General features: G+C 27.3%; 1 pseudogene; it reads left to right on the forward strand.

Moving 5' to 3' along the window:
* Positions 1-13,639: 13,639 nt before the first annotated feature.
* Positions 13,640-16,864, forward strand: LOC129312464 (annexin-like protein RJ4; annotated as a pseudogene).
* The last annotated feature ends 9,007 nt before the right edge of the window (positions 16,865-25,871 follow it).

A 25,871-nucleotide genomic window follows, 5' to 3' on the forward strand; every position in this document is an offset into this window, starting at 1 on the left:
ATCAAGTAAATCTTTAAGAGGCTCACTCAAAACCTATAGTCCACATTCCCATAATAAACTTCAATTAGCCAACCAGTTAGCACCAAAATTTCCTTCCCTATAAATATGGGTCATGTGTGTATTCTAGCTAGCATCAAGCATATTCTGTATTTGACAAAGGAATTGATTCTTTACACAGGAACATGACAACAACTGTTTCAGCATATGTAAAGAACAACATGAAGCATTGTAAAATCAAAACTTAAAGCCAGCAATCCCTTACATGATTAATTTTTTTAATTTATTAATTTAATTTTGAAATTTAAAGTTATTTGTGTATAATATTTCTATGTTCCGTATATCAAGAGCTATATTTTTGTAACATTTAACAAACTGGGAAATGGTCTGAAAAAAAAATAAAAGGAGGATGGCAAATAAGGACTCATAAGAACATTAATGTCGAATTAGGATTTTTTAACACTAGCATTCCTAAATTTAGTACTCCTTCTCCCATATTTCAGTAGTAAAAGTCTTGATTTAATATTAATTTTTTACAAAGTCCTTACTTTTCATTCTCCCAAAAATAAATGTAAACAACTAATAACGGAGTAAATGATTTTTTATGCGGGTTTCAATAATATATATTTTTTAGCCAAATATATATATATATATATATATACACTCTCTCCATTCAAAAATATAAGAGATTTTTTGAGAAGTTAAATGTTAAAAATATAAGCTATTTTTAATCTTTTAAAGTATAATTAGTACTTTTTTTAAAAGTGCCCCTATTGAATAGATAACTTTTATTTTTTAAGGTGAAATATTCTATTAAATAAGGGTAAATATAAAAATATAGAATTAGTTTAAAGACAAATAACTACTTTATTGGGGTGAGATTTTGTTAAAATGCCTTACATTTTTTAACTGAGGGAGCATTAAAGCCTGTTTGAAATTATTTTTATTTTATTGTTTTAAGATTTAGTGTTTTGTATAACATGTTATGAGAACAAAAGAATAATGAAAATAGGTATTTTTTTATTTTTTTGTTCTTCAAAACAATAATCACATAACACTTAAAAAATATTTTTATTTTTTTATTTTTCAAAATAATATTTAGTTCTTTTTAAAAATATATTACCAAATATATTTTTTATTTTAAAGAATAGAAAACTACTTTTAAAACACTATAAAACATTGCCTTAGTTCTTTTGTTTTTTGATGGCAAGTAGACAGACGCTTGAATTATCATCCGTCAAAACAACAGAACTTGAGGGTGTGAATTATCATCCGTTAAAACAACAGAACTTGAGGGATTTGAATTTTCCGATTGAGAAGAGAGAGAGAGAGAGAGAGAGAGAGAGAGCTAATTAGAGTCCATAGCTAATTGATGTTTTATCTTCTAGAATAGAAATGACATGTTTGAAAGCTTAATGATAGGAAAAAGAGACATGACACGTGAAAGGAGAATGAATTTGGTGCATTCGTTTTCTTTTCTTCTTGTTTTTTTTTTTTTGGGAATTTTTAGTATAAGGATTTAAATACTCATAAATTTAACTAATGTATATTTTAATTTACTGATATATGTTTGCCTCACGGGAAGGAAAAATTATATGTTACCCTTTAATTTTTTATTCGCCTTCCTTATCAAATATTCACTTGCCCTTTCTAAAATTTTATTTTCTTTTTAAAAAAGTTAATTTCACTAGCCCCTTAAATTTTTTTTGACCCAAAATCATATATGTGTATTTAAAAATATATAGTTTTATGGATATCTAATTAAGTGAGATCAAATATTATTAAGTCCAATTAGGGTAGCTATCCTAAAGACATTTTCTAGATTTATATAGACTCCAAATTAAGATCTTGTGCAACATATATATATATATATATATATATATCTTATTGATTTTAAATACTCCCTCTATTAAAAAATGTGAGGCATTTTTAATCAAATCTTACTTCCTAATAAAAGTAGTTACCCACTTTCAAACTAACCCTATCTTTTCATATTTACCCCTCTTAACCACCCTATAATAAATATAAAATTATTATCAACAGAGGCATTTTTAAAAAAGACAATAATTATACCTTGAAAGACTAAAAATGCCTTACATTTTTAAACATCCAACTCCTAAAAAAATGTCTTACATTTTTAAACAGAGGAAGTATAAATTTTATGGAATAGATAAAATAATTTAAAGTTTTTCAAATCAATTTGTGGTTTTTATTCTCTAACAGATATTGATGATATATTCTCTAATAAGAGACAATTGTTCTAAATTTATTTAAGAAAAAATAAAAAATTTCAATTCTAATAGTGTATAGGTTCGATAAAAAACTTGTTTGTATTAAGATAGTTTTATTTTTATTTTAAATAATATTATGATACATCTATATATATTATTTATTTTGTATTCAATTTTAATAAAGTTTACCTGTAAAGTAATTTTATAAATATTCAAAATTACATTTCTTAAATTTTTGAAATTAACTGGCACAAATTTTGCCACGTTATCTAAATTTTCTGGTTCCGGTATAATAAACTTCATTATATGGTATGTATATAATTAATTACATGAGTCCCTCAATTTTTTCCCTGGAAAAACCGGGTGCCGATCTTCTCAGCGTCTTTAAATCCTGCCAGTTTAAATAATCTGTTCGCCCATAATATGCCACGTCACAAGACTTTTTTAAAAAATGAGAATGACAGAAAAACCCCAAAAAATAAAAATTAGCGACATTTAGATTTCTGACAATTTTTTTTTTAAAATGAGTTGTAAAAATTGATTGTAGCATATGAGAATTCCAATTGTATATTGAGAGCGACATCTAAAATTTAAATGTTTTACAAGGCTTTTAAAAAAGGAGAATGACAATATTAAAAATTTAAAATTAGACTGTTCACTAATATATTTTTAAAAGGAGAGATGAAGTTAAATCTTAAAAGAGAGATTTAATAACAATTAAAATATCTGATAATTTTATAAAAAATAAATCATAAATATTTATTCAAATAATTGTAAATTCAGATTTTCCAAGGCTTTTAAAAAGGGGATGACAGTATCAGAAATTTGAAAATAAACTGTTCATTATTCAAGCATTTTTTTTAAAATGGAGAATAATAGTTTTGTTCTAAAGGATGAATTTAATACTCCCTCTATTTAAAAATATAAAAAAAAAATTTAACTGAATCTCACATTCCAATGAAGTAATTAGTTACTTTTAAACTAACTCTATTTTTTTATATTTATCCATATTAAACACCCTATAATAAATATAAAGTCATTATCAACAGGGACATTTTAAAAAAAAGGCAATGATTACACCTCAAAAGACTAAAAATGATTTACATTTTTAAACATTTAACTCATTAAAAAATGCCTTGAGGGAGTAACACTCAAGTCTTTGATATTTTTTCAAAATAATTTATAAATATTGTATTTTAAATAATTACAAATTCAAAAATTTTAATTGTAACTAAAATATTTAAATTCTAAATATCACTCTTAATCTATAATTGAAATTATTAAATGCAACAATCAAACTTTTTAAAAAATTTCGGAACTCAAGCTATCTTCAATTTTTTGTTTTGGGCCGTTATTTTCTTTTTTGAAAAAGCTATTGATGTGATGCATTATGAGCCAGCAGATTATTTAGACGGGCATGATTTAACGACGCTGAGACGACGTGCTTCCGAAAAACCAGAGACAAATATCATATATGATTGAATATATATCAAATAATGATTATTTTGTTTAAAAATAATTAAATCATTTTCACTGGATCCAACTGTTATTAGTTTGTTGCCGTGTTGTAGTAATTCTATGGTTTTGCCTATCAAACCAATTTAACGGTAAAAAATAATTAAAAATACGAAATTTAATTTTTTAAAAAACACAAGAAGTTGACAAATCATGGAAAAAAATTAATGTTATGCACAGAAAGAAAAATGTGGGAGATTTATTTCTTATTTTCATTGAAACAAGTAATGTGCTAGTAAGGGTGGAAATATGCTAGACCGAGTTAGACTTTTAATCAAATTCATTTGAGCTTGTATGATAAGTTAGAGGCTTAAACCTGACCTGAAACCCGTATAAGACTTTTTTAATTACTCAAGCATAAAAGCTTTTCTACTTAAATGTAAACCTTTTAAATAGGTTTAATTTTAGTTTTAAACATTTCAAATATACTTTAAAACTATTAGGATATAATATATAACTTAATTTATCAATTACAATATATAATAATTAAAAGGACTTATAAACTACAATACAATACAAAAATAAAGTAATAACATTAAAATTATATATAAGTCCAATCCGATTAAAAACATAATTAGAAACAAAAAAAAAAGAATAGATTGACTCAAAATCAAAGGGTGAAAATGATGTGTGTGATATATTACATAATGTGTGTGTAAATAGGCCAGCTTGTTAGACTTGTAGGTTAGACTTCAAAAAAAAATACCTGACCTAATTAAATGCTGGAATTTAACCTAAGTCTATTTAGCAAATAGATTATAGGTTGAGTTGAAGTAGGCTTGAACGTAAGTTTTTGATAGAGCTTTGATCTATTCCCACCCTATGTGCCAGCTAAAGATAATGTTAACTACACCAATTACTGTCCTTTATTAGAAAAAATAATTAAAAATGGACTTTTCTTCCTTAATTGCATTGCGATGCATGGAGAAATCATAAAAGAATTTGGTATGGTAGCATGAGAACTTGAAATTAGTTTAGGAGAAAAAATAATAAAAATTGGAATTAAATAAAAGTTTATGACATAGTAATATATTGCAATATTCTTTGTCATTCTGTCTCTGAAAAATCTCTAAATGGACTGAACTTAATGAGATGCATCTAGTGTGACAAAATAAAATAAGATATGTAAGAAATGGGTTTGAAGTTACCATACCATTAAATAATAAATAATACCAGGTAATATATATATATATATATACACACATATACATGCATATATATGTGTGCGCCCATTCAAAAAAGGAGAAATTTTATTTTCATTTTAAAAATTTACTTGATTTACCTAGCTAAAAGTTAAAATTGTTTGGCCAAAGAAATAAATTTGAATAATCCTCTTAAGACATAAAAAAGTGTAGATAAATGACAAATAAATCCTTAGATATAATAAAGGAGTACCATAAAATGTGGCAGCTACTCTAAAGTTTCTAAAGACTTATTTGACATAATTTTTTTTGTAAAATTATGTCATGACTCTTTACAAAATAATAAAAAATGTGGTTGTTAAAAATAAATTAAAACTGTTAACAACAAATGAAAAATTATTGTTATTAATATAAAAAGTGTAGCTATTATCATTGTTGTCAAAACTGGATTAAATCGGCTAGTTTGACTAAGAATTGGCCTATGATTTGTTCCGGTCAACCTCCCAAAATACGTTAAAAGTGAACTGGTTGCCAGTAAAACCAACCAAAAATCAGTTTTTTTTTTCAAAAACCAATAACTGAAAATTATGTTATTTTGTATTTTTATTTGTTTTGTGGGTGGTTTTTCTTTAAGTGTTACATATGTATTTGATAATTTATTAATGGTTTAGTTAATAATAAACATTTATGTTTGTTTGACTAGACAATTATTGTGGCATGTTCAATTATTTTAATTACTTGTAATTGATAATAAATAGTTTATTATAGTGTTTGTGCAATTGACAATAAATTTGATATTTGTGATAAGAATATAGTTAAATATTGTCTAAAATATTTTTATTTTTCATACATAATTTTTGAACTTCATTGAGACCAAACCATGGTCCACAAGTCAGTGAACTAGTACCATGAGCTGTTCAAATGTTTAATAATGTCAGTCTAGTTCTAACCACATTAATTACTACATAACTAAAATGAAGCTATAGATAGGTATGTTGTTAACAAGTAAACTGAAATTATTAATCACTAAGCTAAAGTTAGTGTACTTATTATTGCATAATTAAACTAACAACTACTTTCTTCGTTTAAAAATATGTAAAGTATTTTTTAAGGAGTTGAATGTTTAAAAATATAAAGTATTTTTAGTCTTTCGAAGTGTAATCATTATTTTTTTTTCAAAAATGCCCTTATTAATAATAATTTTATATTTATTGTAGAGTATTTAATAGGAGTAAATATGAAAAAATAGGATTAGTTAAAAAGTAGGTAACTACTTTATTATGAGGTGAGATTCGGTCAAAAATATTTTATATTTTTGAATAGAATGAGTATGTTTTTTGTATTAACATTTTTACTTTAGATTTTAAAAACTAATAGGCTTTCTATTATTTTGCTGATGGTTAAAAACATAATTTTGTAAAAAAAATATTTTTTGGTCTGACAACAAAATCTAAATATGTAAAAGCCATATATAATATAATTCATGAAGACGATTTAAAATCTAAAAAATCTAAAAACAAACTCTTAAATCTATATCTCTATCCAATTGTTAGCAAGATATCAAACACCTCTAACCATATTCCCTGTCAAGGGTAGCCAATTATTTCATGTTGATTTCAAACATGATGTTACCTCCGGTATGAAGCACGCTCGTAAGTCACAATTACTTAGCTCATGGAGTATATATTAAAAAAAATTAGTTAAATTAGTTTTTCTCATTAAATATGCTTCAAATTAATTTTTTTTTCCAAATTTTTCCTTGTTTATCTCTCTTTGCTTCTTGATTTTGAAATAAGCATTTAATGATTTTTGATACATTAAGACAACTTGAACTAGAGAAAATGACAATTAGAGACCTTGTATAAAGATATTAATGACAATTAAATATCACAAAATATTGAATTAAAGAAGAATCATATTCTTCATTTGCAATTAAAATACTTCTAATTATTGAAATACCAATAGAAGATCATTAATAATTTATGGAAAGTTAGTTGTGAATTTAAGGAAGATAACTTGTAAATATATAAAAAATTAATTATGAATGAATAGATAGTTTCATGAATATATACATACTCATACATCTATATGTTTAGTTTATGGCAAGTTAGCATGTGGCTAAAATAATCATTTAGTAATAAATCTACTAATATTGTAAGGTATTTTTAATTGAATAACATCGTCAATAACATTGTCTTCAAAATTATATTCTCTTTTCATATTTATTCTTATTTAATAAGATATTTAAATTAGAAAATATTATTAATTGTACTCATAATTAAGGATATTGTTGGGAGAACTTTATTAATTTCATCTTGAGAAAACCAAAATGTCGTATTTTTTTAATACAGTACTTTATAGGGTTAAAAGATAATTTTTTTCTTAAACTATAAATCCAAAAATGTTTGGGGCTTTAAACTCTTTTTTGGGAGTTGAACTGAAATGTACCTGCAGTTATTATATGCGAAATTAAATATATATTATGTAACTGCATACACATATATCAAATAATATATGATTAAAAAGATATACATATATTATATTTTATTTTCAATTATTAATATGACAAAATGATTTATATGAATATTTAAATTATAATTTTAATAAAATATTATTTTTTTACCAATAAATATTATTTTTTTAGGAAATGAACTTAAAATAAAAAATTTTTAAATATTAAAATAATATTCTTATATACATTGTAATAAATTTTAAATTATATTTTTATTTTTTAAATGAAAATTATTAAGTATATAATTTATTTATAAATATGTATTATATTATTTTATGTTAAATATCTTTTACTTTTTTCTTCTCCATATTTTTCTCAAAAATTGATAAACTAAATGATTAAATTTTTATCTTCTCTCAAAATAGCTAAATATTTCCCACTCTTTTAATAAAAATATATTTTATAGATAATTTTTCAATATCTTAAAAAAATTATTTTAATAAAAAAATTAATTTTAACCACATAAATTTTGTTAATAGTCATTTTGAGTAATTTTGAAAATGAATACTAATAACTTTTGCAATATATGATAATTACAAGAATCTCTGTTTGATCAATCTAGTTAACATCTAATCATCTTCAATCTTATAGAAAGGTGGATTTGAGTAGTTATTCATATTATTCTTAGTAATAATTAGTTATAAAATGTTATTATAGCAATAAAAACCTAAATATACTAGGAGGAATTACATGAAATCCTTGTCCAAAAGTCATTGGAGCTCAATAGAAGAAGTAAATACCATATGTTTATCAAGCTAAGCATAAAGTACTCAATATGCTAAGTAATCTATAATATCATTAGTATCTCACGATATTTGTACAACTTTAACTTCCTAATGCCATTTATGTATTTGATTGTAAGTAATAATTTATGTATAACTTAACCTAATTATAATTGAAGTAATAACCCATTAAGATTTAAATTTATCATATTAAAATACTAGCTTAATAACATAATTCCTAAAAATATGAGCTATATATGTCTAAAAAATGATTATGAATAATATAAAATTAAAAAAAAATTAATAATTAAACTTAGCACACTTTAACTATTTTTTTTATTTCACATTCCTATATATAATTTATTTCTAATTCTATACATAAAAAAGAAATTTAATTTCATAAATATATTTTGAATAATTTTATTAAATTATTTTTTATAAAAATACTTTTGATAGTAACAAAAAAGTAAATTATATTAATTATTTTTAATTTTTAAATTATTTTTTGTAAAAACGCTTTTGGTGGCAACAAATGTCGCCGCCAAAAGTAAATTATATTAATTATTTTTAATTTTTAATTTATTTTTTATAAAAATACTTTTGGTGGCGACAAAATGTCGCCGCCAAAAGTGAACTTTTAGCGGCGACAAATCAAAGTCGTCGGTAAAAGTGACTTTTGGTGGCGAGTTTGATTAGTCGCTGCTAAAAATATATAGTTTTGATGACAACTTTTAACAGTGACAAAAAGTTCACATATTTTTTGTAGTGATGTATTAGGTTTAAGGCATAGTTTTTTTTTTTTTTTGGGATTGGCTAAGGTATTTTCATAGTAGCCAGCTGTAAAACTAATCCTACAAGAAATCTAAGCATATTCAAGGGTTTTTCTTCCCCCAAGCGATATTTTTCTATACACATCTTGAGGAATTGAACTTTGAAAATGCTTAAGAGGCTCAAATCGTTAACATTTATACCATACTCACTCAATGGGTGTGAGGCATGATTATTGATTAATAAAGGTGGGTTTTGTTAATGCGGGGTTGTCCATCTTGATGGATCAAAACCCAAACTACAAGCCCAAATCAAAGTGAGGGCTTTATGAGAATATTTAGAAAGGCTGGGTTTTTGCACATAATAAAACTGGCCATAAGTGTAACATTTCTATTGTCATTTTGAAGATGATGCACGATCTACACATTATCACCAAATGGCTGGTTCATAAGAGAGGCTTGAGAGAATACGTTCTAACTTTTCTGCATTCTACAATAACTTACCCTCGTCTCTTTTGTCTCTTCCATTCCTCTGCGCTCTGTATTTGCTGTGTGTTTTTGAATCGAGTTCAATCTCTTGACTCCGTTCCCTGATGCTCCTAACATCCTGTGCAACTTACAATGGAGTTGAATTTTTCTCCCTTGCAAAGGAGAGAAAAGAAAAAATTAGTACAGATATGAACCGTTAAATTAGATTTAAAAATTTAAATTTAATAATTTTTAAAAATACAAATTTAATTTAAACAGTTTAGATTTATAATGGAGAGACAGTAGAAAAAAACAGCAGAGGAAAGAAACCCACCCCACTTACAATGTATGTTTGCCTTCTCCTAAACTCAGAGTTTGTACTTTCAAATTGAAGCTGCTATTGCCTTGTAGGCTTGCGGCTTACTGGTTAGGGTGCTTTTACCTTAACTTGGAAGTCATGAGTTGGAGTAAGCAGTTAACGGGAAAGGGTGGGGGGGGGGGGGACAAAAGAAAATATTATTTTAATTTAATCTTTAATCTTTAATTATTGGAATTAATCATATAGTTTGGCATAAAATATTACTCCCTATCATGTCCTAAATATATATGACCTCAATCTTAATTATATATCTCATTAATGTTATTTTCAAATTACCCAATATTAATTTCATAGTTTTTCTTAAGCACTTGGTCTTCCACATTTAAAAGTATTATAGAAAAAGTGACACCGATTTTTCACACAATAATAGAAGATAACCCGTGTCTCGTCCCAAAAATTCTCGGGCCGAAAATGACCAGGTCCTGACATGTTCAGGATAAAGACAGGTTAATTGGCATTGAAACGCTATGAATACCCCGCTTTCTATATTATAGGTCGAATTGATCAATTCAATGCAAAATGAAACCACAACATTCCAAAATGTTTCACGTGATTTTCAATCTCTAATTTCCTTTTGTTCACATTTGTAAATTAATTTTTCAAAATCATATATATATATATAGCACCTTTTTTTTCCTCCAATTTTTGGACATTTTTTTTGGTACATTGCAAAATTTTTAAATATGTCATCATATTCACCCTTCCATTCAAAATCAGAGGGCATTTTTAGACAAATCGTGTTTAAAAATGTAAACAATTTTGGTGTTTTCTTTGAATAATTAGTGAGATCTTTTTAAAAAATGTCGCTGATGAATACTCACTACGTTTAACATTATAGGAGACTTTTAATAAAATTAATTAATTATACCTTCAATGAATTAGTTAATTATCTTTAAAATTATATATTTTTCTTGTTAACACATATATTGGCAAAAAAAAAATGTTGACACTTATTTAATTGAATGTTTCAATTAGAAAATTTTATAAATTACACCCTTTAATTAATAATATTTTTAGAAAAATATCATTAATTACACTTTAAAAGATTTAGGATGCCTTATATTTTTTTTAATAATATTTTATATTTTTTAACGGAGAGAGTATTTGAAACTAATACAGTTTTCATATTTATTTGCAATTAAGTTGTAAGGATAAAAACATTCAAAGAGTAGTTAGTTTTTAACTATGTTAATTATTTTATTAGTGGTGGAAGTTAGTTAAAAAATGCCTTGTAATTTCAAATGGAAGGAGCGTGATTTATATGAATAAGGTGATTCATAGTGCTCCCCCAATCCTGATCCATTTAAAAACATTTTATAGAAAACTTTCTTTGTCCAAGATATAGATTTTTGAATAGTTATATTTTTTTTTCAACTGTACCCTATGTAATCTATTATTCCTTTGTAAAAAATAGTTCTTGGAATTTCAATTGTTCTTATTAAAGTATTGTGGATTATTTTTTTATCAATTTTTATAGGATATTTAATCATAATATAATTATAAGGATATATATACTTTTTTTAAATGTCAAGATTTAAATCAACCTTTTTAAAAACATGAAGTAATTATTAATGTCATGGACTAGAGACAGTAATACTCTCTTCAGTCCCTATTTTAGAGCACATCCTAGAAGGATGTTTTAGTCCTTAATACTTCTCAATCATCTTAAATTATAAAATATTTTTTTAAAAAAAATTGACATCTCAAAATATAAATCATTTTGAAAATATTAAGATCTTATTAAATAATCTTATTTCAATATTATCCTTTCTATCTCTATTTAATTTCCATCCTACTCTCTTTTTAATATATTAAATGAATGATATTTTTAAAATTTTATATTTTCATTGTTTTAGAAAAATAAAGTTGCAAAGTGTTTTTAATAAAGTTTATTGGTATATGAGATTTTGCTATAATTTATGATGGAGAGAGTATAAGGCATTTGATAGGGTAATTATGTTTTTCAATATTATCCATAATTCATTAATCATCAATATATATCGTAAAGTGCATACCATGGTATTGTTCATCAACAGTTGGATGAACAGTATTATTATTTTTTTCTTTTCTTTTTTAATTTGTTTTTGTATATTAAGAGTTTATATGAAACCCATAATAAAAATTAAAAAAATAGATGTGGAACCCATAGTAAAAAGCGCTTCTAAATACGAGACTCATAAAAAATAATATGTGTGTGATCTAATATTTTTTTTTTGCAAATGTAAGAAATATATCATTTGTATTTGTATTTTGTATATGTATAAGATAATTAATTTTATATAACATACAAATTTAAATAATAAAGTATCAAATATAATATTTTATTATTTAAATCAATCAACTAATTCTCATTTATTTTTATATATAAGTAAATTTTAATCAATTCACACAATGTAAAAAATTGATCAATCCTGATAATTATGTTTGAAATTAAAAAAGGTTGAATTGAGACGTTTTGTGACTAACATTTTATTTTCTCCTAATTTAATGATACTATCATTTTTTTGGACAGAAATGATACTATCATTTAATGAAGAGTAATTAAGAAAAAAATGTCATAAATAATCTTTCAAAAATTATTTTTTTGCTTATAAAAAAAATAACAACAAACTATATGAAAATGTTTGAGAGGTGGGATTTTAAATTTTAGTGCCTTCAATTTTAGAAAAGAGATAACTGTGGTTAGAAAGTTTTGAGTTGATTTTTTTTTCATTTTTTTTACATCTCTCAACTAAAATTTTATAACATATTTGTCTATTTTCTAAAAAATAAACTCATTAAAAATATTATCTTTTTTATTTATTTTAAACAAAAAATGGGGGTTAATATTCCAGTGCATTGCATGGGTATAACATCTAGTTATGAGAGAATGCAATATAAATTTTCAGTTAAGTATAAGTAAAATTGAAAGTTTATTCTATTTTTAAACAAAGTAAATAACTAAACCACATCTTCTTAGTTTCTAGTGAGATAGTTAGAGGTTCCTTGTGTAGGGAATAGTGGGAGTATTATACACACACACACACTCACACACACATATATATATAGGATATTAATTCCGTTTATTTTCTCCATTCAATATCATAAGGCATTTTTTGGTGTAAAGTATAATGTTAAAAAATGTAAGAATTTTGGTTCTTTTCAAGGTGCAAGTAATAAAGCTTTTTTTTTTTCAAAAATACACTTAATTAAGGGGTAATTAATAAGGCTTTTTTAATTGAGATACTTTATTAAATAAATGTAAACGTGAAAAAGAATATGTAGTTATTTTTGATACAATTACCTATTATGTATGAGGATCATATTGGCAACAAAGTTTTCCCAATGAGTATTTAACACAGCTATATTTTCAAAACTCAAACTTAATATCACTAGTTAGTATAACCCTTTACCAGTTGAGCTACATGCTCGTTTGTAAAGAGTGTATTTTTAAAGATAAACAACTATTTTTTGAATATAATTTGGTTAAAAATGTTTTATAATATTGAGCAGAAGAAGGAGTAACATGTAAATAATAAAATATAATTGAATAAATAAAATTATTGACATAGAAAAATTGCCAAATGTCACCCATGCAACCGTAAGGGACCAAAAATACACCTCATCATACCCATACGTAACAGCATATTTATTTTTCCAAGGGAACAACCTTCAGACATTGAAAAAGGGAATATCAAGTTTGCCATTATTTTATTTGTGCTTAGCAGTTAAGGAATTCAATATATTAATTAAGTATTAATTGCATTAATTATATATTACATTACTATATATAATAATAAAAAATTCTTCAAACACATGACAAGCCTGAGCAGGTGTTGATTCCAATGAAGCCAGTTTTGCTTATAAATTGCGGTTTCTTCCAAAACACATATCACTTTTATCTTCTTCAATCTATATAGCTCTGAAAAGAAGCTCGAAGCAATTTCATCAATGGCTACCTTGATTGCTCCTAATGAAATTTCTCCTGTTCAAGATGCTGAAGCTCTCCACAAGGCCTTCAAGGGTGTAAAAGATCTTTCTCTCTAAACCTTGTATATATATAATCAAATTATTCTGTATTCATTAGTGAATTGAATTGAAACGAGATTCTTTCGAGTGAAAACTCTATTACCTATGCTATTACGTTTTTATGATTCAAACCCGAAACTCTTGATTAATTAAACTGATAAAACTCCATCTATCGTAAGAAGGTGTTGATGCCATTGGCTTTAATCTCTTCCATTTGATTCCATAAATTGCTGTTCATGAAAGTGGTAGTAATAATCTGGAAATAAATAAATACTACAATTATTATTCAAATTTTAAGTCAGGTCGCGGGTTCCAAATAAAAGTAAGTTTTTTTAACGCGGTTTTTTATCCACAAAATTTTTAACTCAACTAAATCACACCAAATCATTTTCATTACACACAATATGAATATATCCATTCATATAAGAGAAAATGTAATATTACTGATGTGGAGTTAAATTTTGTAGGATGGGGCACTGATGAGAAGGCAGTAATATTAATATTGGGTCACTGAAACACTTTTCAAATTCAGCAAATCAGACAATCCTATGAACAACTTTATGAAGAGAATCTAATCAAACGCTTCGAGTCTGAGCCCTCGGGTGATTTTGAGGTATATTTTTTTTGGGTCTTTATTATATGGCATCTTCTTGAATAGATAAATGATCCTTGTTATAAGTGATCACTTGATAGAGTACATTAATTAAGTTTTTTTTAATATTATCCCTATTTAAAGACTAAAACAATGAGAGATAATGTAATAATGCATACATTAATTTTTTTAAATATGTGTAAAATTAAAAATTTATTTTTTAATAAAGGCTGGGGTGGTACATCTCCCTTCATCCTAGTTTTATAATATTTTTTTTGGCAAAATTATGCATATCAATTAAGTTTATTGAATACATTTTATAATTTTATTTTTTGAAAACACAAATGTAAATTTTCCAAAATACTTCTCATTTAATGTAACCTTATCTGTGAAACACTAAATAGAGGGAAAATGTAATAAAAAGGAAATGGTAATATTGTGACAAGTTTAACAAATAAAACCTTATTTTTACTCAAGTGTCTTATATTTTGGCATATCAAATTATCTCTTGATGAAGTGTCCTATAAACTAGGACATACAGAACATATTTTATTGCTTTTTGTATATAGATTTATTAAAGTTAGTACTTTTCTTTTCCGCACTTATGTGTATTTACAAGTTTAATTAATCTGGAAATAAAACAGAGAGCTGTGTATCGATGGGTATTGGAGCCAAGAGATCGAGATGCAGTGTTGGCAAACGTGGCCAGTAGAAATAGCAAGAATGTTGATTACAGTGTCATTGTGGAAATCTCTTGTATCTATTCATCTGAAGAACTCTTGGCTATGAGACGAGCCTATCACAATCGTTATAAGCATTCTTTGGAAGATGTTGCTTCTCATACCACTGGTTATCTTCGTCAGGCAAGTTTTATTTAATTAATTGGGGCTATGTATAATAATGTATATTAAAGATCTCCTAAATGTAAATTTAAGTCTGAAACTCGAGATTATTAGCTATTCATATAGGAAAACTATCAGTCCACATACTTATACTTTTATTGTGTCTTCTTTTTAGTCCTTATAATTTATTTTCATTGTTCATATTATCCATTCTATTTAATTCATTTGCAATTTAAACAGTACCCACAAGGACCATGTGACGGCACCAAATAAATGGTGTGTTTTATCTTGCTAATGTAGACTTAACACAGTTCAAATTATAAGATGATCTGGAAAACTGGTTTGGATCCACTTTCTAGATGAATGGTGAACCGTGAATTGTGTTTAGTTCATATGTCTGCAAAATAAATATTGTTGCTAGCTCATGGTCCTTAAAGGTAATTTAAAAAAAAAAATCGAAAGGACTAACATTATATTGCAGACAATAAATAGAAAGGATGAAAATAAACAGAACTAATAACAAAACATGATTAAAGCAGGGAGAATCACATTTAAGGACTAGCAAAAAAATTATTTGCAGACAAGGACTCAATATGAAGTGAATTATTATTAAAACAGGAATATAGACTTGTTTTTTTCTTGAATTAAACTTGTTCTTAGTTATTGTCTAAGAATAAGTTTCCCATCAAGTTCTTGGATGTGATTCTCTCATTAAAGTATAGGGACAGGTCTTTGACAAAAAGAAAAAAGGATAGGGATGGGAATGTTATTTTTCCTTGTACATATAAATATGTTGTTGAAGTGAATGGGTGAGTAAAAAAGTATCAATCTTAGTTGAGTGTTTTGAGCAGCTTTTGGTAGGGTTGGTGAGCTCATACAGGTACGAAGGTGATGAAATAAATGCGAGGTTGGCACAAACTGAAGCTAACATTCTTCATGATGCTCTCAAATACAAGAGTGGCAATCACAAAGAGGTTGTAAGGATTCTCACTACCAGAAGCAACACTCAACTTGTTGCAACTTTCAATCGCTATAGAGACGATCATGGAACTTCCATCACTAAGGTTCAATAATTATCTCTTGATTATATTTATTATTTTTTAATTTTTCCTCATACTAGTTATAATTATTTCTTGATTTTATTTGTGCAGAAATTGCTGGATGATGCATCTGATGATTTCCTCAAGGCAGTTCACACTGTCATTCGTTGCATCAATGACCATCAAGAGTACTATGAAAAGGTATAATTATGTTTGTAATTAACAACGTTAGTTTCTTTTGTTATAAGATTAACAGATTAACCTAGGTGGAAAAATTCTTACTTGTATCTTTATAGGTTCTTCGAAATGCGATTAAGAGGATAGGGAATTATGAGGATGCACTGACACGTGTCATCGTGACAAGGGCTGAGAAGGATTTGAAGCATGTAAAAGATCTGTATTACAAGAGGAACAGTGAGCATCTTGAGCATTCAGTGGCTAAGGAAGTTTCTGGAGATTACAAGAAGTTTCTGCTCACTCTTCTGGGACAAGAATAATATGATTGAGTTCTTCACTGATCTTCTAATAATAATCAATGAGGCAACTTAATGATGAATATTGATCGAGTTCATTAATTAGTTCATCTTAGTGTATGTGGTGGTGCTTGTCATCATATTTCATATTTCCTCTAAATTTGATCTCTGTTTCGATCATTTCTGATCAGAGGCACAAACCTGTGTTTACTTATCTCTCTGTGCATGACAACTTGGACTTTCAATCTCCATTGTTAATGCAATAGTTGGTTTTACTAGAATCATGATTAATTTCTCCCGCCAAAATATTTTTACTTGCAAGTATCCGACATCAATATTATTGATCGACACCGTATATAGTAAGAACTGTAATTTGAGATAGAAATATCTCCTTGAATTGAGTTTAATAAAAGGGGCGATTACCTCATAATAGAACCATGATTCAAATATTCGTTAAGAGAAGTATTCATATTTAATCCTTGATCTTGTCTCGAACAAGAATATTCCTAAGAAGAATCAGGATGTGCAAGAAAAAAAAAGTTGGGACAGAAATCAAGAAAAATCTATTGCCAACAAGGACGTAGCAAAATTTTTGCAACGAATTTGCAACAAAAAATTGTTTTATCACTAATTCTGTCAATCTTTTTGTTTTTCTGTGACTAATCTAAATTGTTGGTTCTGACCTCTCCTAAAGTAATGCGAAGGAAAAAAAAAAAAAGAACAAAAGAAGAAGGGATATAAACCAATGAGTATTATCGAAATCTGTTGTTTTCAAAAATTTTACTAAACTACTATATATGTATATATATATATTATAAGTTGGTTTAAATATCTCTTCTCTAGTGCAGATTTAGACTTATCTATTATTTATTCGGTAGAGATTTTGGGTCCATTTCACTACACAAAAAAATGTTACTTTTAGGGCATTTTTTGCTGCTTTAGGTGATTCTGGCGTTTTCTAAAAACTCCACCAAAACGGATGCCGCCACTAATTTGGTGTTGTTTTACTAAAACACTGGAAAACCAAAAAAAAAAAAAAAAGCCTCATAAGGAGGCATTTTTTTAACTATAAAATGCCTCTAAAGAAGTCATGGAGCTAAGGAATTTTTGGAGGCATTTTTATACAAACGCCCTCTTAAGAGGTGCTTCTGAGAAAACACCTCCTGTGGAGGTGTTTCAGGAAAAATGCCCCCTATGGGGGCATTTGGTATTGACAACTGCAGAAGACGTGCTTCAGTATAAATAGCCAATTTAAAACATTTTCAAAATTTTTTAATATTTTATGTTTTAAATTTTCAAAATATGAATTTTATGTTTAATATATAAATTTTACTTCAATCATTTTTACTATTTAATTTACATATTTGAAATTAATATTCAACAAAAATCATTTAATTCTTTTTTAGTGTCATAAGTTTATTTTATTTTATTTTCTTTGTAAGAAATAAATTATTTTGTGACCAAAATAATAAAAAATAATAATTAATGTTAACATGATGATAAAATTACAAATGTTAACTATTAAGAATGTGATGAAGAAGAAACTAATATTGTACGTTGATGCTAATTGCTTGTGGACAGAGGCTGAATCAAATAATTGGCAACCTTGAAAGCCTTTGGTGGAGAAGAGAAAGATGAAAGTATTGTAAAACGATTTGAAATACAGGGAGCATGGAAGAGGATGACATTATTTATAAACAAAATGAGGTAATAAATGCTTCCACAGGAGACATTTTAGCTGTAAACACCTATGGGGCATTTTTAGATACAAACCCCAAACCCCGCCAACGGAGGCATTTATCACAAATGCAAAAAAAAAAAAAAAAGCCCCATGTGGAGGCGTTTCTTTGATCAAATGCCCCAACAAAAGACGTTTGTTAATTATATTTTATATTTTTCTTTAATTATTTTTATTTATTTTATTTTAAATTATTTAAATACAGTATATAAATGAAAATATATTAATATAAGAACACATATGAAACAAAGTCCATCATAATATTAACCACACATAATAAAAATACATAGGTCTTTACAAACACACCATAGCAAGAGTCACAAATTTTGATTGAGAATATTCAAATCATACAAACAATAGTATCTTAATAGCAGCCTAGGATACTCATTGCCCATGATCGCTATAAAATGAAACTATACAAAAAATATTTAATTATTATTACTATTAAGCGATATGAGTATTCACAAAATTAAATTGATAACTTTAATCACGGTGTCACAAATGTCATCCTTCTTTTGTTGAGGAAACTTTTTCCAATTATTAAATCCAATAGGACACAACTTAGGATTTTTTGCAATGGATGCAATTAAAAACCCAAAAGTCCATTGGATTCATTATCTGGCTGTCCATATTCCTTTTTCTCAATCATAATTTTTTCTGTCTCTAGTAATGACCAAACATCCTTCACATACAAATGACATACTTTAATATTTCCAAATTGATCTACAAAAAAAACAAATGCATAATTAATAAGTATGAATATTAAATAAAATTCATTTAAAATATTAAAAGTCAATATTAACTTGTTCAAGAAACATACCTTGAACAGGAACATGCCAACTCCATCATTGAGCATGGCTTTGATGCTGCTATTCTGCATCCTCTTGATCATCTAGTATCTAAATCAGTATCATCCATCTCTTGCTCTTGATCAATACCTCCCTCCTGCCTTAGACCATTGTTTTCATCTACCTTTAGTGGAGATTGTACTGAAAGAAATGGAAGAAACCAATATTTATAATAAAATAAAAAAATGACACCTTGATAAGTTCAAATCATCGGGAAATATTATTTTCAAAGATATTAGTTTGAAAGACTCAACATCATAATTGGAATCAACTTTTTCACCCCCATGTCAAACAAGTCTCAAGGTTTTAAGTGCACAACCATGCTCCAAATAGGATTTGAAACTTCTTGCACATAAAAAACTTGTTGTGCCTTTGATGTGAGAATATGTGGCTCATCATCTTCATATTCACTAGTGTGAATTAAATGGGAAAAATTCACAAATGTAATTCCCAAATTATTAGTGGAAATGCTTGTGGAAGTTGTAGTATTTTTCCATAAACATTTGAATAGTGTCACTGCAAAATGTCTATGGTAATTTATTTCAACAATATCAACTAACATCCCATAATATGGAACCCCTCCGGATTGCATATTCTCATTGCTACTACTTGCATAACTTCTTGTTTCAGATGTCCCAAACACACCACAATTTTGTGTTTGAAGGCTTTCATCACATGTAGCAATTCAAAATTTGAAACCATAACATTGTAAGCCAAATATCTATGTGCATGATCTAGAGGGCCCAATACAAGAAACTTGAGGTCTCCTGAGTAGTGATCACTATATTCATTTGATATCTAAAAAATATTTTTAATAAGTATTGTGTATAATATATTATTATAAAAGATATATTTCATTACTTACTTTATGATAAAACCAATCTACAAATTCACGATGAACTCTCTTATCAACCTCAGTTGATGACCTTGTATGACTTCAAAGTTGTCTCTTTACAATGCTTCTAAATTCCCTATTATAATGAAGACATTATTAATAATAATATATAGCTAATAAGAAACAACATATGTTGATTCGTTACATAAGATTTTAACTTACCTAAAAATTTTAATAGGATTAGAGCTATCAATTAGGGCTTGCCCGGCCCTAAAGGGTCCGCCCATAAAGGGTTAGGGCCTAAAGGGGCTAGCTCTATAAAGCCTGGTTTCACTTTAAGGTTCTATTTTAGCCGCCTCAGCCCTGGCCCTCAGGGCCTCGACCTTATATATATATACATACATATATATATATATATACATATATACATATATATATATATATATATACATATATATGTATATACATATACATATATATTTTTTATTTTTCAATTTAAAATTCTAAAAAATAAATTTAAAATTCTAAAAAAGTTATTACACATAATATTAAGTCTAGCATAATAACAATACACAAAATAATAAATTTAAGTCTAATTAAAAGTAGCAAGATCACAAAATTGACACCAATAATAATTAAACTTTACTAGCATCATTAGCTAAATTTTGATTATTTTCATTATCATCAACATTAATATAATTTGGTCTTTCTTCATGTGGAGTTTCATCAGTTATTACACATAACATTTAGTTTTGAAGTGTTTACTTTTATATTAAATTTTAAAAAAATATAAGAAGGCTTAAAAGGGTTGGCCCTTTTAAGCTTGATTTACCATTTTATAGCTCAAAGAAGAGGTTCGGTCATAGATTTTTTTGAGCTTAAAAGGACTAGCCTAACGAGCATAGCCCTAATTAACGGCTCTATATAGGATACATCCATTGATATTGTATTGGATCCCCAAGTTTTGCTTCACCAACCAAGTGTATAATCAAATGCACCATTACTGTGAAGAACGATGGTGGAAATATCATTTTCATGTGACGAAGCATTAGCATGACTTTACGTTGAAGTTGATCAAGCTCATCCACAACCAATGCTTTATTATAAAACTTCTTGAAGAAAGAAGACAAGTCAATTAAAATAGTAGACACTTCCATTAGCAATGTATTTTTCAAATATCAATGCATCTAGAAATGTTACTAGCATATCCATCAAGCATAATTATGTTCTTCAAGATTTTCAAAAACCTATCCTTATTTGCTTTTGATAGTGTAAATGAAGCTAGATCAAATTTATCATTGTTATCTGGCCATAATTATGAACAAATGCCTATTTCTTGTAAATCCTTCCTTGCTTCAAGATGATCTTTTGACTTTTCAATCTCATTCAGTAATGTAAAGATTACATTGTCACATACATTTTTTTCAAAATGCATGACATCTAAATTATGACGCAATAAATTGTTTGCTCAATATGGTAGATTAAACAAGATGCTTTTCTTATGCCATTGTTAAATGTCCCCTTAGATGTACCTCGAGACCTTTTTCCTGATATGCCTATCACATTATCTTTTTTGAAGACATTATTAATATTATCAGCTTGTCTCAAAATATCCATTTAAAAGAACAGGAGGATCTTTGGCTTCCATCAAATTTAACTCGAGCTACCCTAAATTTGTGTTTATGATCTAAAAATCAACAATGCCTCATAAAAACACCATTTTTGATTATGAGGAAGCCTATGAGAAATTGAATCAAAGTTACAAGACAGGCAAGCTAATCCTATATGTACATTCCAACTAGATAATGTCCTTAAGCCTAGGAAACCACTAATAGTCCACATCAAAGCCGCATGCAAATTAAAAACTTCCTTAGAGTACAAATCATAAGTATCAACACCAATGTTCCACATATATAATAATTCTTGAATTAATGGTTGTAAGTTAACAATTCTCGAATTAATGGTTGTAACAATTCTTGAATTACCAGGTGCTCTCTTTGTAGGAATAATCATTGACAAGATGAAAGAACTTTGTTTCATACACATCCATGGTGGAAGATTATATTGTATGAGAAGCACCGACCAGATACTATAACTTGTACTCAATGTCTCAAATGGATTAAAACTATCTATGGCCAAAATTAGCCTAATGTTTTCATAGGTCTACTGCAAATTCAGGGCACAATCTGTTAAAATGCTTTTAGGCCTCAGAATCCCTTAGATGTCTTAACATATCATCATCACTTTTTTCATCATAATACCATCTCATGTGTTTGGATGTCTTTGATGACATATATAACCTCTGTAAGCGTGGTTTCAATGAAAAATATCTCAAAATTTTTGCAGCTTTTTTCTTTCCTTTCTTCCCCTTCTTTGACTTCTATCTAAAAGAATTGCACTTTTTACACACTTTAATGTCTTCATCAAGACCCTAGTATAACATATAGTCATTTGGACATGCACCAATTTTTTTATAGTTCAATCCTAATTTATTTATCATTTTCCTTGCTTCATAAAATGATTTTGAAATTTTAGCATTTTCAAATGCATCTACTAATAATTCAAAAATCATGGACATTGCCTTGTTACTGATTCCACACAAGCACTTGATGTGATATAATTTTACCAAAAAAGAAAGCTTTATGTATTTTTCAGACCCATCAAACAAAGGTTGTTCTCCCTCTCTTAAAAATTCATAAAAATTTCTAGTCTCTTCATCCATTTGATTCAAAAATAATGAATCACCACCATCTACTTCTTTAGAAATTGTTGTTTCTTGTGACACTCCAAATGCATCATGAATTATATTAATGATTGGATTTTCCTATTACACTGGAGATAACATTTTAATTCTTGTTGCTTCTAAAGTTGCTGAGGTATCTACATCTACCCTATCACGTGTCCCCCCATGCATTGCCTAAAACTTATCCTCGAGGAAATTGTTTTAACACCAAGTGCTCTTGGACATCATTCCTCTTATGCCATTTTTTAAAATTACACTTTGGACATGGACAAAGAATAAGTTCAACTTCATCTCCATGTGATATTGCAAAATCTAAAAATGTTTCTAGTCCATTTAGATATTTTTCAAAAGTCCAAGGCATATTAATCCACGACCTATCCATCATTGAAAAAATTTAACTTTTATGAGATTTATATCCTAACAACAATAAAATATACATATTAAAAAAATTTATTTATAACATAAATTTTTACCTAAATTTAATTTAATATTATATTTAATAAAATCACTTAAAATTAAAAAGCTGAATATCATAAACATAAAAAATACACATGCATTAACTATATGTATATTAATTCCATCATTTATTTATTTTGAGCAAGCACATAATAATATTAAAATAAATAACTATATGGATAAAAATTTAAATTTAATCATAAAAAAGAACTTACAGGCTTTCTTCACAAAAATTGAGTAAAATATTTCAATAATCTACTAATTTTTAATACAAATAATCACAAAATACATTATAAATAAAAAATTTATGAAAAAACATTCTAAAAATAAAATTCTTCACTTTGCATGGGAGGAGAAGGCGGGCAAATGAAAATTTTCATTGACCTGCCTTTTATAGACCTATGAATGCTCCTTAGGGGCGTTTTAAATAGTACAAATGCTTCCTGAGGCGGTGTTTGTATGTAGAAAGGCCCCCTTAAGGAGCGTTTGGAAGGAAACGCCCACAAGGGGTGTTTTGGAGGTGTTTTCGTACAAGCGCCCTCTTAAGGATCGTTTAAGTATATAGTACGGACAAACTCCCCCATGAGAGGCATTTACAAAAAATGCCACCAAAGGGGGTGTGTTGTTTGAAAACACCGTAAATGTTCCAATTTTCAAGGTGTTTTTGTAAAACATTTTAAATGAAATGCCTCTAAAGCGCAACTTTTTTGTTAGTGTTTGTTCATGTTTATAAATTAAGTTCGTTTTAAATATAAGTTTTTTTATTAAAAGAAGAACTTTTTTCGTGTTTGGACATGCAGAAATATTCATTGTTTAGTAATATTTAAATCTTATGACGTATTGACTTGTATGTTTGATAGTATTTTCATTAACTTTCTTTCTCAAGCATCCCATCTGATTATTTTAAAAAAATTATTCAAAGTAACTTCCTAAAATAATTAAAAACAAAGTTTTTCCCAGTTTCGGAAACGATATGCCAAAAAATATCTTAAGGGATATTTCTAATTAATATTATGACTATTATATTAATATTAATCATTGATAATTTATCCTGCCTGTACAAAACTGGGGAGAATTTTAATAAAAGATTAGTAAAGCATAATGACCTAAATAACCGTACTAAATGCAAGGAAAACTAGCCAAAAAAAGAAGGATTCAATTTTAGGCTAGCTACGGCTCATGCTATTTCCCATCTTTCTCCTTCTGTAGATAATGTAATCTTGCTTAATAATATCTCATTTTGACTGATTTACATGGTCTTATTTATTTACATGTTTGGTTGAGGAAAGAGCTTGGTTGATCAACCTGAAATTCCATTGCCATTTTAACTTGTCTTAAAGAAAGATTCATTGATCTTCATCATCTCATTAAACACAAGTAGTTTGCAACGTGTAGCATGAGGTGTGGAATAACAACAAGCTTTATTCTACTAGGTAGGGTCAACAGCATAGATTGCATGATGCCATTATACATCATCATTTATTAAGTTTTTATAAATATTGTTAACTAAGAGATATCAGTCAACTATTTTCATAAGTGTTTTCTTCACTCTTCTTAACAGGGCTCAAAATTATCCATTACACTCTTCTCACTAATGCCTTCTGCTGTCTTCTTTGTACATGTCAGGACTATCTCAAATAATTTTCTACCATTTTTTCTCAATAAATGCTATGTCCACTTTTCCTCGTATATGCTCATTTTACATGTATTATGCCCTCATGAGGTGTGGAATAACACATGAGTTATTTACCACAGATGGTGATGAGCATTTTTATGATGCAAATTGTATTCCTAAAATATTAATGTTGCATAGTTGGTGGGTTTGTGGATTAAGGTGCTATACTTTTAAGGTATTGAAATTATTGTGCTATCTAGAACAATTATAATTTTTTTAAAAAGTTTAATATAATGTTTTAGATATGAGAATTGCAGTTGTAAATTTATAAATTTGTTTGAGTGATTCTAATTAAGATAATTAAGGTTTACATTTTAATGAAAAGGATCACATGAGTTGTGGCTTGCAATTCTTTGAACAATAAATTCACTGATCAATCCCAACCTTCCAATCCTAAGGATCATTAAGAGTCATCGCAAGTTAAATGAGCTAACCCATGAGTTGGGTGGGTTGTAAAAATTTTGCTAAGCCCTTATTAGTGAAATATACCATTACAAATTAAGTCAATTTGCAACTAATAGATCTTTCTTGATTTCCATATCAAATTTTAGTTCTTGTTATTGTGTTGATTAACAATATTAAATGTCAGAAAATTATCAAAATAAAATATTTTGGGAGGCAGAAATTGATCAAATTTTAGTAAGTAATTAAATCCAACTTACACTAAATATTGAGATAAGAGAGTCCGAAGTGGTCACACACAAAACATATGAAGAAAGACAGGGTTGTGCCTCTGATAAAAAAATGACCGAAACAGACTCAAATTTAGAGGAAATATGAAATATGACATGCACCGCCACATACACCGAGATGAACTAATGAACTCGATCATTATTCATCATAGGTTGCTTCATTGCTTAGAAAAGATCAACGAAGAAGTATTTAATC

This window comes from Prosopis cineraria, unplaced genomic scaffold (genome assembly GCF_029017545.1).
Source record: "Prosopis cineraria cultivar Desert tree isolate PC_DT_omini unplaced genomic scaffold, ASM2901754v1 PC6, whole genome shotgun sequence".
In the NCBI taxonomy this organism is placed as follows: domain Eukaryota; kingdom Viridiplantae; phylum Streptophyta; class Magnoliopsida; order Fabales; family Fabaceae; genus Prosopis; species Prosopis cineraria.